General features: G+C 40.3%; 1 protein-coding gene across 1 annotated transcript in view; it reads right to left on the bottom strand.

Annotated features, from left to right (window-relative positions):
* APOO (apolipoprotein O) overlaps window positions 1–10,419 on the bottom strand; it is a 59,778-nt gene that overhangs the window by 48,623 nt on the left and 736 nt on the right. The window lies entirely within an intron of this gene.

The following is a 10,419-nucleotide window of genomic DNA, read 5'->3' on the forward strand; positions in this document are numbered from 1 at the left end:
CATTATGCTAGATAAAATAAACCTGTCACCAAAGACAAATATTGTATGATTTCATTTATACGAGGTATCTAGAGTAGTCAAATTCACAGAAACAAAAAGTAAAATGGTGGTTACCAGGGGCTCGGGGAAGAGGAAATGGGGAATGGTTTAATGGATATAGACTTCCAGTTTCCCAAGATAAAAAAGTTCCGGAGATTATTATGTATCCATGTGAATATATTTAGCACTGCTGAACTGTACAGTTAAAAATGGTTAGGAAGGTAGGGTTTTTGTTATGTGTGGGGTTTCTTTTTTACCACAATACCAAAAAAATGAAAATAAAAAAACTGGTTAAGATGATAAAAAATAAATAAATAAATAAATAAATCAGGAGCGCCTGGGTGGCTCAGTTTGGTTAAGGGTCCAACTTTGGCTCAGGTCATGACGTCACAGTTTGTAAGTTCGAGCCCTGCGTCAGGCTCTGTGCTGACAGTTCAGAGCCTGGAGCCTGCTTCAGATTCTGTGCCTCCCTCTCTCACTACCCCTCCCCCACTCTCACTCTCTCTCTCTCTCTCTTTCAAAAACAAATACAGATTAAAATTTTTTTTTTTAATTACAGAAGATCAACGCAGCCAGAAAGAAAAATAAACAGTATGCCTCCTCAAAAATGTTTTCTCTTCAAAGTAGTAACTCTGACAGGTCAAATAGTGAGTGAGAATTTAGTGCAACTATTTATATAAGAAATTAATAAAGGGAATTTACTTTTGATATATGATCATACGGCTTACACTTCTAAATGCTTTCAGATCAAATTGTGAGCCTGAAGGAAAAGCAGCCTCTGTATATTTGAAATAAAAGCGAGAGAAGGAGATTAGAAAATGGCACTGTTTAAAGGGGAAGAGGGATTTGTCAGTGTTTTGAAAATGTGAAACTGAGGGAATGTGTAAGTATGCCCAGAAACAGATCTGAAAAGATGCGAACAGTGGTTAGCTGTACAAGTGGTGGGATTAAGGGTGATTCTTCAGTATTTTCTGTATTTCCTATCGTTTTCACAACATACATTGGTTTATTTGGTATTATGCAAAGAACAAAAGTGGCTGTTCCTGAGTATATTCTAAAGAATTTGCCACAAAGGATGAAGGTAACTCCAAATGAAGAGGGACAAAAATATTTTGATCCGTGAAGACATTTTTTTTAATAAATCTATCGATCAGTGATGCCACGTTTTGGAAGAAATATATTGACAGGAGAAATGAATCTGTCCTTCCAAAACGGCCACGTGGATGGGCATTTATTTGCATGTATAAATTTGGGAGCGTTTACACTTTCCCAACAACAGAAACCGCAATCATTTCAGTCTGTTTCATAGTAAACGGGTTAGGAAGCTAGTATTTTAAGAGTTCAGACTTGAACCTACAAAGAGAAAAAAGGTTTTCCAACCATGACAAACACAGAACTATTTTATGAGAAACTCATTTCTGTAATTCTGTAGTAGAGTAACTGGTATCTCCCAGTTCTTCCTCATCCACTATAAACAAACTGTGATCCAAGGAGATAAGGCTGTCTTCTTCAAGATTAACATTATCTTTGCCTAACATAAAACCAACATCTATTTTATCTTTGGAGGGTAGAGTTCACCACAAAATTAGGTCAGCAAAGCAACTATGTTTCATTGGCAACTGTTTCATATTCTACTCTTTAAAAATAGTTACCGGTTTTTGTTAAATTCATGCAAAAATAATAAACTTGTCTGATAAATAGGAAGGAAACCTCAAGGCCAATGAGTGAGATCACTGTTCCTTCAGGCAGGTTTTGAGTCTTAGAACACACATGACATGTAATCTACCACGTTTCAAATTTATCTTGAACTTCCTCATTCAGACAGAAATTTACCACTGCTTACCTAAACCCCCATAGATATTTTCTCTCTCTCTCTCTCTCTCTCTCTCTCTCTCTCGGAAGGCACCCCAAGATGAATCTTTTCAATCCCAAGTTAAAGGGATACAGGTAAGAAAAAAATCAGAGGGAACAATTTATTTCAAGAATTGTCTTTCAAACGCTTCTGTTTTAAAGTAACTAAAAAAAAAATCTACACTTTCTAAGAGGAAGGGCTATTCTGTCAAAGCAAAGTCTATCTAAACCCAGGTTTCATTTCCTCAGAAACCACTGTGCGCACGAGGGACACCGGAACCCACTGACGACAACTGCCTTCAAGCTCATCTCATTTATTCACGGCATTTTCGTCCTTAAGGGAAAAACTGCAAAACTGTTTTATGGGGGAAAAAAAAAGCTGCTGTGTTAGGCTCTATTCAGCTGATGATAATCCGGATTCATAATGAAAATCTCTGCAAAAACACGGAACAAAAACAAGAAAAGTCAATATTTGGACTATACACAGCAACTTCTAACAGTGCTCCCCAACGAGGCAAGTCCACAAACAGGCTCAGGGTCAATATTTGCCAAGTGAGGTAAGTCATCAACAGAGGATTCAGGAAGCTTGTTGGAGTCCTCGTATCATTTGGTGCTTACTTACTTGCCAGTTTAACCCGTGTCATAATACGACACGTGAATCAGCACCTCTAAGGGGAGAGAAGATTCATTTCAGCAAGCACAAAGAAAAACATTCTGTTATTTCACAAGGACTGACATCTGTGGGATGGGGGAGAAAAGAAAAAGAAACCTTTACTATTTTCATTTATCCTATTTAAAAAGACCGCTAAACGAATGAACAGACATATCTGAAAAAAGAAACCGATGGATATCCCTTCCCAACCGGAGCTATTAATACACACTTGTGAATCTATCTCTGGCTCCTCATTGTCACCCAGCCAAACAAAGACATCCTTAAGTCGGAGCCAGTGTGGGCTTTGAATAAAACACACGGAGTTGCTTCAAAGAGTCAGAAAGAAGTAGGAAGACAAAGGGTGACTATTTAAAGTGCCTGTAAAACAATATTCAAAATACAACTGTATTATAATGCTATTATCATAAAAACTCAGCTTAATATTCAAAGTTAGAGTCTCTTAGCATGTCAAAAACTCTCCAACCCTCGCTCTAAATTCTTGCTTCTACAACTATTTTAGTATACAACGAACACAAGTTTTAAAACCCGCTACGTTAAGAAGTTGGCACTGTTTTCTAATAGAACTGGCATGGAGCCACGCACAAATTAGGAAAAACTCAAAGTAAAAAAACAAGTAACTTCCAAATTCTAAGTCTGACTGAACTTCAGACTGAAATGTCTTTCCCCCGAAAATATCTACATAAACCTTCATGTTGCATGCACGAACCATAAAATTCCACTTAAGCATTATTGGGGAAAATCAACTCTTTAATTCTTTCATTTCAAAAATCTTTTGGCACTTTCCTGTCATATTATAAATAAGTCAAGTGCCAAGTTTTGGAAACAGATACGTTTCTTTGCTATAGAGATGTCTTATGCATCTAATTACTTGCAGTAATTTTAAACGTACCATATAAACAAATGTCAAAGTTCATTTCTTAGCTTCTAAAAAGTTCCAGTGTAGCCTAGAAAAGACATAGGTCTTGAGCAGGTATACATAGAGATCCTCTAATCATAAATGTCTACAAATCTGCATAGGCCTCACAGGGTAATAAATTCATTTATCATAAATGTCTAGTCCATTATCTACTGTTCTCTGTCTCTGCTCCCCATTCTTTTAAGGTACAATTCATCTACTTCTTCCTTCTCCTCTTCCAGTGTTAGCTGCATACAGGGGGCCATTAGCATTTTAGAAGGAAGAGTGTTACAGTGTCCTGAGCAGAATTCAGTTCTAAATGAGAAGTGAATTTATCCAAGTTTCATCTACTTGTGACAGTCCTAAATTCAGGATGCTAATCTGAAACTCTAGATCACTTCAGTAGACAGATGTGATACAGGAGGGGCTGAAAACAGCTTACGTTCATACAGCGCTTCATTTACCATTCTTGTCACACGTGATCTTATTTGAAGCCCCCAACAATCATGTGCAAAATGGAGGGGCATATTACTGTCCCTACAGTACCATGAAAAGGGGACTCAGAAACTAAGAAACCTCATTCAAATTGATTAGCCAGAAACCAGAAACAACGATAAATTAGAACCTGAGCCCGTGCTTTCTGACTGCATCAAGGGCTGGGTAGTTTTTCTTCTTTGTGATCTACCATGTGACATCTTTGAAGGGTAACAAACGGGAAAGAATCCAATTAATCTTGCACATAAATATGTATTTACATGAGTAAATATGTATGCATTATATATATACATATGTACACAGTAAATATATATGTGTGTATGTATAAATATATGTATTCACTATAATTTCTCAAGAAGACCTTTGGAGATGCTTAAATTGTAGGAGGGAATCTTTATTATCTTTCAAAATATGTGCCATTTAAAATAATATTCAAGTAAAATAAAGTTGCAGCATTTCTTTTATAATCTACAGGTGATTTTCCTTTTCCATTTAGTAGTAGTATTCTCCCCTCAGTTTTTTTTTTTTTAATTTATTTATTTTTGAGAGAGTGGGGAGAGGGGCAGTGAGAGAAAGAGGGAAAGAATCCCAAGCAGACTCCGCACTGTGAGTGCAAAGCCCACTGTGTGGGCTGGGGACTCGATCTCACAAAACATGAGATCCTGACCTGAGTGGAAATCAAGTCAGACGCTTAACCGAATGAACCACCCAGGTGCCCACTCCCCTCATTTTGTACTACTGATATACTATTCATGATAAGAAAACTAATTTCAGAAAATAAGATGGGCAATAGAGGCATTACATCAAGACCAAACAGTCACAAAGAGTATGTGAGGTAATAATGCCCTACAACTAAGGACACAGTCACCTCAGGCTGTTCTAAGCAGGGAGCTCTGAGGGCAGGTCACATTTTTGCCCTTCGGGAAGAAACTGCCACAGTTTTCAGGAGGCCAAATTCTCTCCCTCAAGGCGTCTGATGATTCCATCTCCAACCCTCGTCTCTCAACCAATGTCCATACCCTTGGATTCCATGTCAACTGGTCACTGCATAATAATGTCCAGACACTTCAACGAGTCCAATCTCTTCAAAATCAAATGATCACCTCCCTCCCCCAAATCCACATCAGCCTTCTTCTACGTTCCCATCTCCCTGAGTAGTTCTAACAGCCACTCAATTTTCCAAGCTAAAAGCCTGGGCAGCACCCTTAGATTCTCCTTTTCCCTCCTGTGCCACATCTAATCAACAACCAAAATTTGAAATTAAAAAATACTTTTGGAAAGCCCCAAGACTGTGCACCACCATAACACTACTGCAGCAGCCTCCTACAAGAAGCCAACTAAAAGTAACAGCTCACATTTATCAAGCCCTTACTTTATGCCAAGCACTGTGCCTGGGTCTGAGTTAACTTAATCCGCACAAAAATGTGAGGCTGGTACTAGTCTTAGCCTTGTTTTTTACAGACGAGGAGACAGCTACAGAGAACTTGAGTATCTTTCTTGCCCATAGTTAACACGGGGAAACCTGTCTTAACACGATGCGGAACTTTTACTTCTGTGTCCTTGGTTTTCTGCTCTGCTGGGAAGGCCCTTCAAGTTGTGTCCCTCTGCCCAGCTCCAGAGGTCAGAACAAGCATGTACTCCTCTACAAAGTCTCCTGATGCCCCCTGCTGGTGCTCATTCCTCTAAGTTAGTAGCTGTCAAAGTTGGCTACTAACCCTACAAAGTAGGTGCCCACATCCCAGTCCTAGAGATCCTGATGGCATTGGTCTGGCTGCAGCCCAGGCAGCAGGACTTGCCCTCTAGATGATTCTAATGTGGAGCCAAAGTTGTGATCTACTGCTCTCTATCTCTCCCAACCCTTTTACATCAGAGCACTTACTACAAGACATCAGAATGGGCAGTTTCTGAGCCACTAACCTTAAGTTTCACTCACCTGGTGGGGTTGGGGTGGGGATGGAGCTTTTTCAACCAGAGGTTCCAGGACCTCACTTAAAAAGTAAATCAGACCCTTGGCGCGCCTGGGTGGCTCAGTCAGTTAAGTGTCCGACTTCGGCTCAGGTCATGATCTCCCAGTTCTTGTGTTCAAGCGCTGCATCAGGGTCTGTGCTGACAGCTCAGAGCCTGGAGCCTGCTTCTGATTCTGTGTCTCCCCTTTTCTCTGCCCCTCTCCCGCTCGCACGCTCTCTCTCAAAAATAAATAAACATTAAAAAAAAATTTTAAAAAAAGGTAAATCAGACCCATGGACGCAGGGCCCTGGAAAATGTCTCTCAAATAATTCTTGTGTGCAGCCAAATCTGCAAATTGTCTCCTAGGTAAGAACTGGGAGTTTTCATTTGTACCCACCAGGGTGTAGCACGGTGCTCACCATAGCTGGACTATGATAAACATTTGGGTAATGAATGAAATCTAGTAACACGAATCTGGGGATGGGGTGTATATATTCAATTCCAGCAGCAGCACCCAGAAAAAGTACTTCCTCGAATAGAATGAAAATACGCACTGGGCAGCTTTTCAAACGTGTTTTTTTAATCCACCAGTGCCCCCTACTGACCTGAAGATGGATAACTAAATCAAAACAATGGTTACAGTTCAAATATTTTAATTGTATGTGTGCACAACTAGTCTCTCACAAACACGCACACACACACACACACACACACACACACACACAGTACTTTTTCCACCAACACCTATACTATCAATCCCTATTCCCTTCAGTCCTGGCTGACCCAAGCTGATAACTCTCAAACCCAGATCAATCCTACCAGTTGCTAGTCTCCACTTCCCAGGAAGCAATCATGATAGAGCTCACGAAAGCAGCTCTCAGCAGAGCAATCAAAGCCTCTTACTGATCTTTTTTGTTCCTTGGTCACTGCCTCTTCCAAATCCCACCACATTCATAAAACCACTCACCTTTGGAAAACACAAGAAACCATTCATCTACCAACCTGCCTCACTTTATGCTATTCAAAGTATGATGGGGGAGCAGCAGCATCTATACCATCCAGAAGTGTGTTAAAAAAGGGAGACTCTGAGGCCCCACCCCAGATCTACCGAATCAGAGTTGCACATACATTAAATTTTGAGAGGCACTGGTTCTCACCTTCCTCAACTACTAAACCTGACATCGCCATTTTATGACAACTATTTTTCTAAGTGACTGCTTTGCTATCTTGAAATAAAATTCATCACCCACTACACGCATAAGTCGAAAAAAAGAGAGGCCAGTATCCTGATTTGATGGTAACATAATGGAGAACAAAAGGAAAAGATTTATAATAGGAATTATATTTCAGTATATAAATGCTCAACACAACTAAATTAAACATGTGCAGCACAATCCGAGTTCCCAAAATGTATCCCAATTGGGTGGTCCTGTCCAGCTGAGAACCACTGGTCCACCATCACTCCCACCCTTTTCCTTCTACCTCACAGGAGGAAGGCAACATCTTTCCTCCTTTTTGAAGCTGAGGGATTCTCTCTTAGAAAAGCCTCCTCCCTGGGGCGCCTGGGTGGCTCAGTTAAGCGGTTAAGCGTCCAACTTCGGCTCAGGTCATGATCTTGCAGTTCGTGAATTCAAGCCCCCGTGTCAGGCTCTGTGCTGACAGCTCAGAGTCTGGAGCCCACTTCAGATTCTGTGTCTCCCTCTCTCTCTGTCCTTCCCCCGCTCATGTTCTCTCTCTCTCTCTCTCTCTCTTTCAAAAATAAATAAACATTAAAAAAATTTTTTTAGTTTATATATATAGAAAAAAAAGAAAAGGCTCCTCCCTACATTCCTCCCTAAGGCCATAAACACTGTCAAATCTTGAATAGTGGAACAACCACAAAAACAACTCTATAATCTTGACCTAACAGGCCTCTCCAGTTACCTACCATATTCCTCTCTCCTTCCCTTAAAGGAGAAAATCAAACTTATCAACCCCACCAACAATGTGTCCATTTACTCATGTCTCAGTAACCAGCCCACGTTAATATAGCTTTCACTTCTATCAGTAAACCCACATGTATAAAGGTCATGGAAGCTTTCCAAATTGCCCAAATTAATGAGCACTTCTCCAAATTCATCGAACTTATCTCTCTGTAATGGACATTGTTGACTGCACATCTGAATTCCATTCCCCGCTGTGTTCATAAATTCATTTTTCTCCCCGGTGATTGAGATAAATTGACCCCATCCCCAGTTGATTTTGTTAGTCTCGGCCAATCAGAGCATGGCATTGCCCTGGCAATGGTTATCAGCTGAGGGGCAGACATGTGACTGAAGTTGGTCCAATCAGACTGAAGGAAGAGGGTGACCCAAGCATGGGAGTTCTGTCCTCTCCCTTGCTCTAGTGAATGAGAAAACGTGTTACTACTGCCTGTTACGCTGCAACCATAAGGGAAATCAATCTTACTATGAAAAGCCAAGAAAAGGACCAGGTCCTTGATGACATTGTTGACCCACTGGAGTCCACCCATCCTCTAGACTTTGTGAGAGAATTCTCCTTACTATTTAACCAAGTGGGTTCTCCCAGCTGAAAGCATCCTAACATAGCCTGTCCATGAAACTTTTTTCCCTTGATTTTCTAAACGTCACCCTTTTGTACACCTACTTACCAGATTTCTAGCCTCCCCTCTTCCTCTGCCTATTCCTTACACTTAGGTGTCTGCCAAGGTTTGTTGTGATCTTTTCTACTCAAACTATGTGTTTGACTAATTTAACCTGAGATATACTAGTACTTCCTACTTGGCTTTCAAACCTAAATGTAAATGTCTCTTCTGTGAAGCTTCCCCTGAAGTCCCCAGGGGTTCTATGCCCTTTTGTTGTGCCATACATCTCCTTGGCAGTCTGGTGAGCCCTATGGACCACTACTCAAAATAATGCTTCTAACTGTATAAAATGCCAACTATACTTCAATAGTTAGAAAAACATTTTTAAAACTCAAAATCAGATATAGGAATATAGGCTTATTAGCTCATTAAATAAAAAGACTTAACAGTGAGTCTTATAACTACTGTAATATTGAAGTCGTGATGATCACAAATGATTGATACCTTGAGATCTGCAATAACTGTGCTACGAAAATGTCTATGATATGTATTGGTCCTGTGACTTCCACTGATGATGAGTATTGCTAATACTAGTGTGCTTTATTGCTGTACTAGCTTATTAAGTTAATCGCTCCCAATGAACCACATCTCCTCATAGCCAGACTCTTGAGTAATGTTCCCATATTGACTCTGGGCTTGGCCACGTGACTTGTTTTGACATCAGCACATGTGATGCAAGCAGGTAAGTGTTTGCACAATCAGACTTGCCCTCTTAGGACCTAGTGACCATGTGAGGAAGCCCAAGGTAGGCACAATGGAGGCACCAAGCCCTCACACATGACAATAAGGCCACCTTACAGTCTAGCCACCAGCCGAATTCAGCCAATGGGGGATGCCAGCAGAACCGCCCAGGCAGACCCACTGACCGTGAGACATAACAAATCATTATACTTTTAAGGCACTGGTTTGCATTGGCTTGTTACCTAACAAAAGCTAACTGATACAGTTACATACACTTGTAACTGAAGGAAATGCTACATTTCAGTTGGCAATTGGTGAAAATGAAGTTTTTTCACATCAGCGTTTAGGGACTTCCCTGAATTCTATCTACAGACCCTCGGAGGGGCTGAAGACCACAGGTTAAGAACACTTGGTACAGAGGGGAACCCCCGAGGCAGAGGAGATCCTGCTCTCCTTTCTACTACCACAGTAGATTGGTGATACCCATATAAACGGATCACAGCACATCTTTTGTTGTTGCAACACTAAAACTGAGCTGAACTCCTTGCACACAATAGGTGTTCAACACAAATTTATCAAATGAATGTAAACTGCTTATGGGATCTGTCCCGTAACTAAACTGTGAGCTGCCTGAAAACAAACTAAAAGCAAACACTTAGATGGCACTTCTATATGCCAAAGGCTCTTCCAAGTGCTTTAAACATACTTATTTACTCCTTATAACAACCCTATGAAGTATATGCTATTCCCCCAACTTTACAGACAGGAAAACAGGCACAGAAAGGTTAAGGGATGTGCCCAAGGTCACCCAGCTGGAAAGTGGCAATGCCAAGACTGGAAGGCTGAATCCATGTTCTGATTTTATAGCGTGTCCTAATGTGCCCTAAGCACATTGCAGAAGCACAATAAAACTTCTAAATGAGTAATACAATTTTGAGATTTCATTAGCACTATTTTACAGGTGCTGTGCTTCTTGAAGACTCAATGTTGTACACTAACTTCTGGGAGCTTATGATTTGTTTTTCACGATAGAAAACATCATTTATTTTTTTTTTAAATAGAATGATGGCTTCAAGTTTAAAATGCAGATTTTTGAAACAAAGTCTTCACTCTGAAAGGCGATCTCTTTCAAAGGAAATGAACTTGTAAAATGTAAAACAATGGGGTCGACTTGTCTGTACCAAATAATGTTCA

Source organism: Panthera tigris, chromosome X (assembly GCF_018350195.1).
Source record: "Panthera tigris isolate Pti1 chromosome X, P.tigris_Pti1_mat1.1, whole genome shotgun sequence".
In the NCBI taxonomy this organism is placed as follows: Eukaryota; Metazoa; Chordata; class Mammalia; order Carnivora; family Felidae; genus Panthera; species Panthera tigris.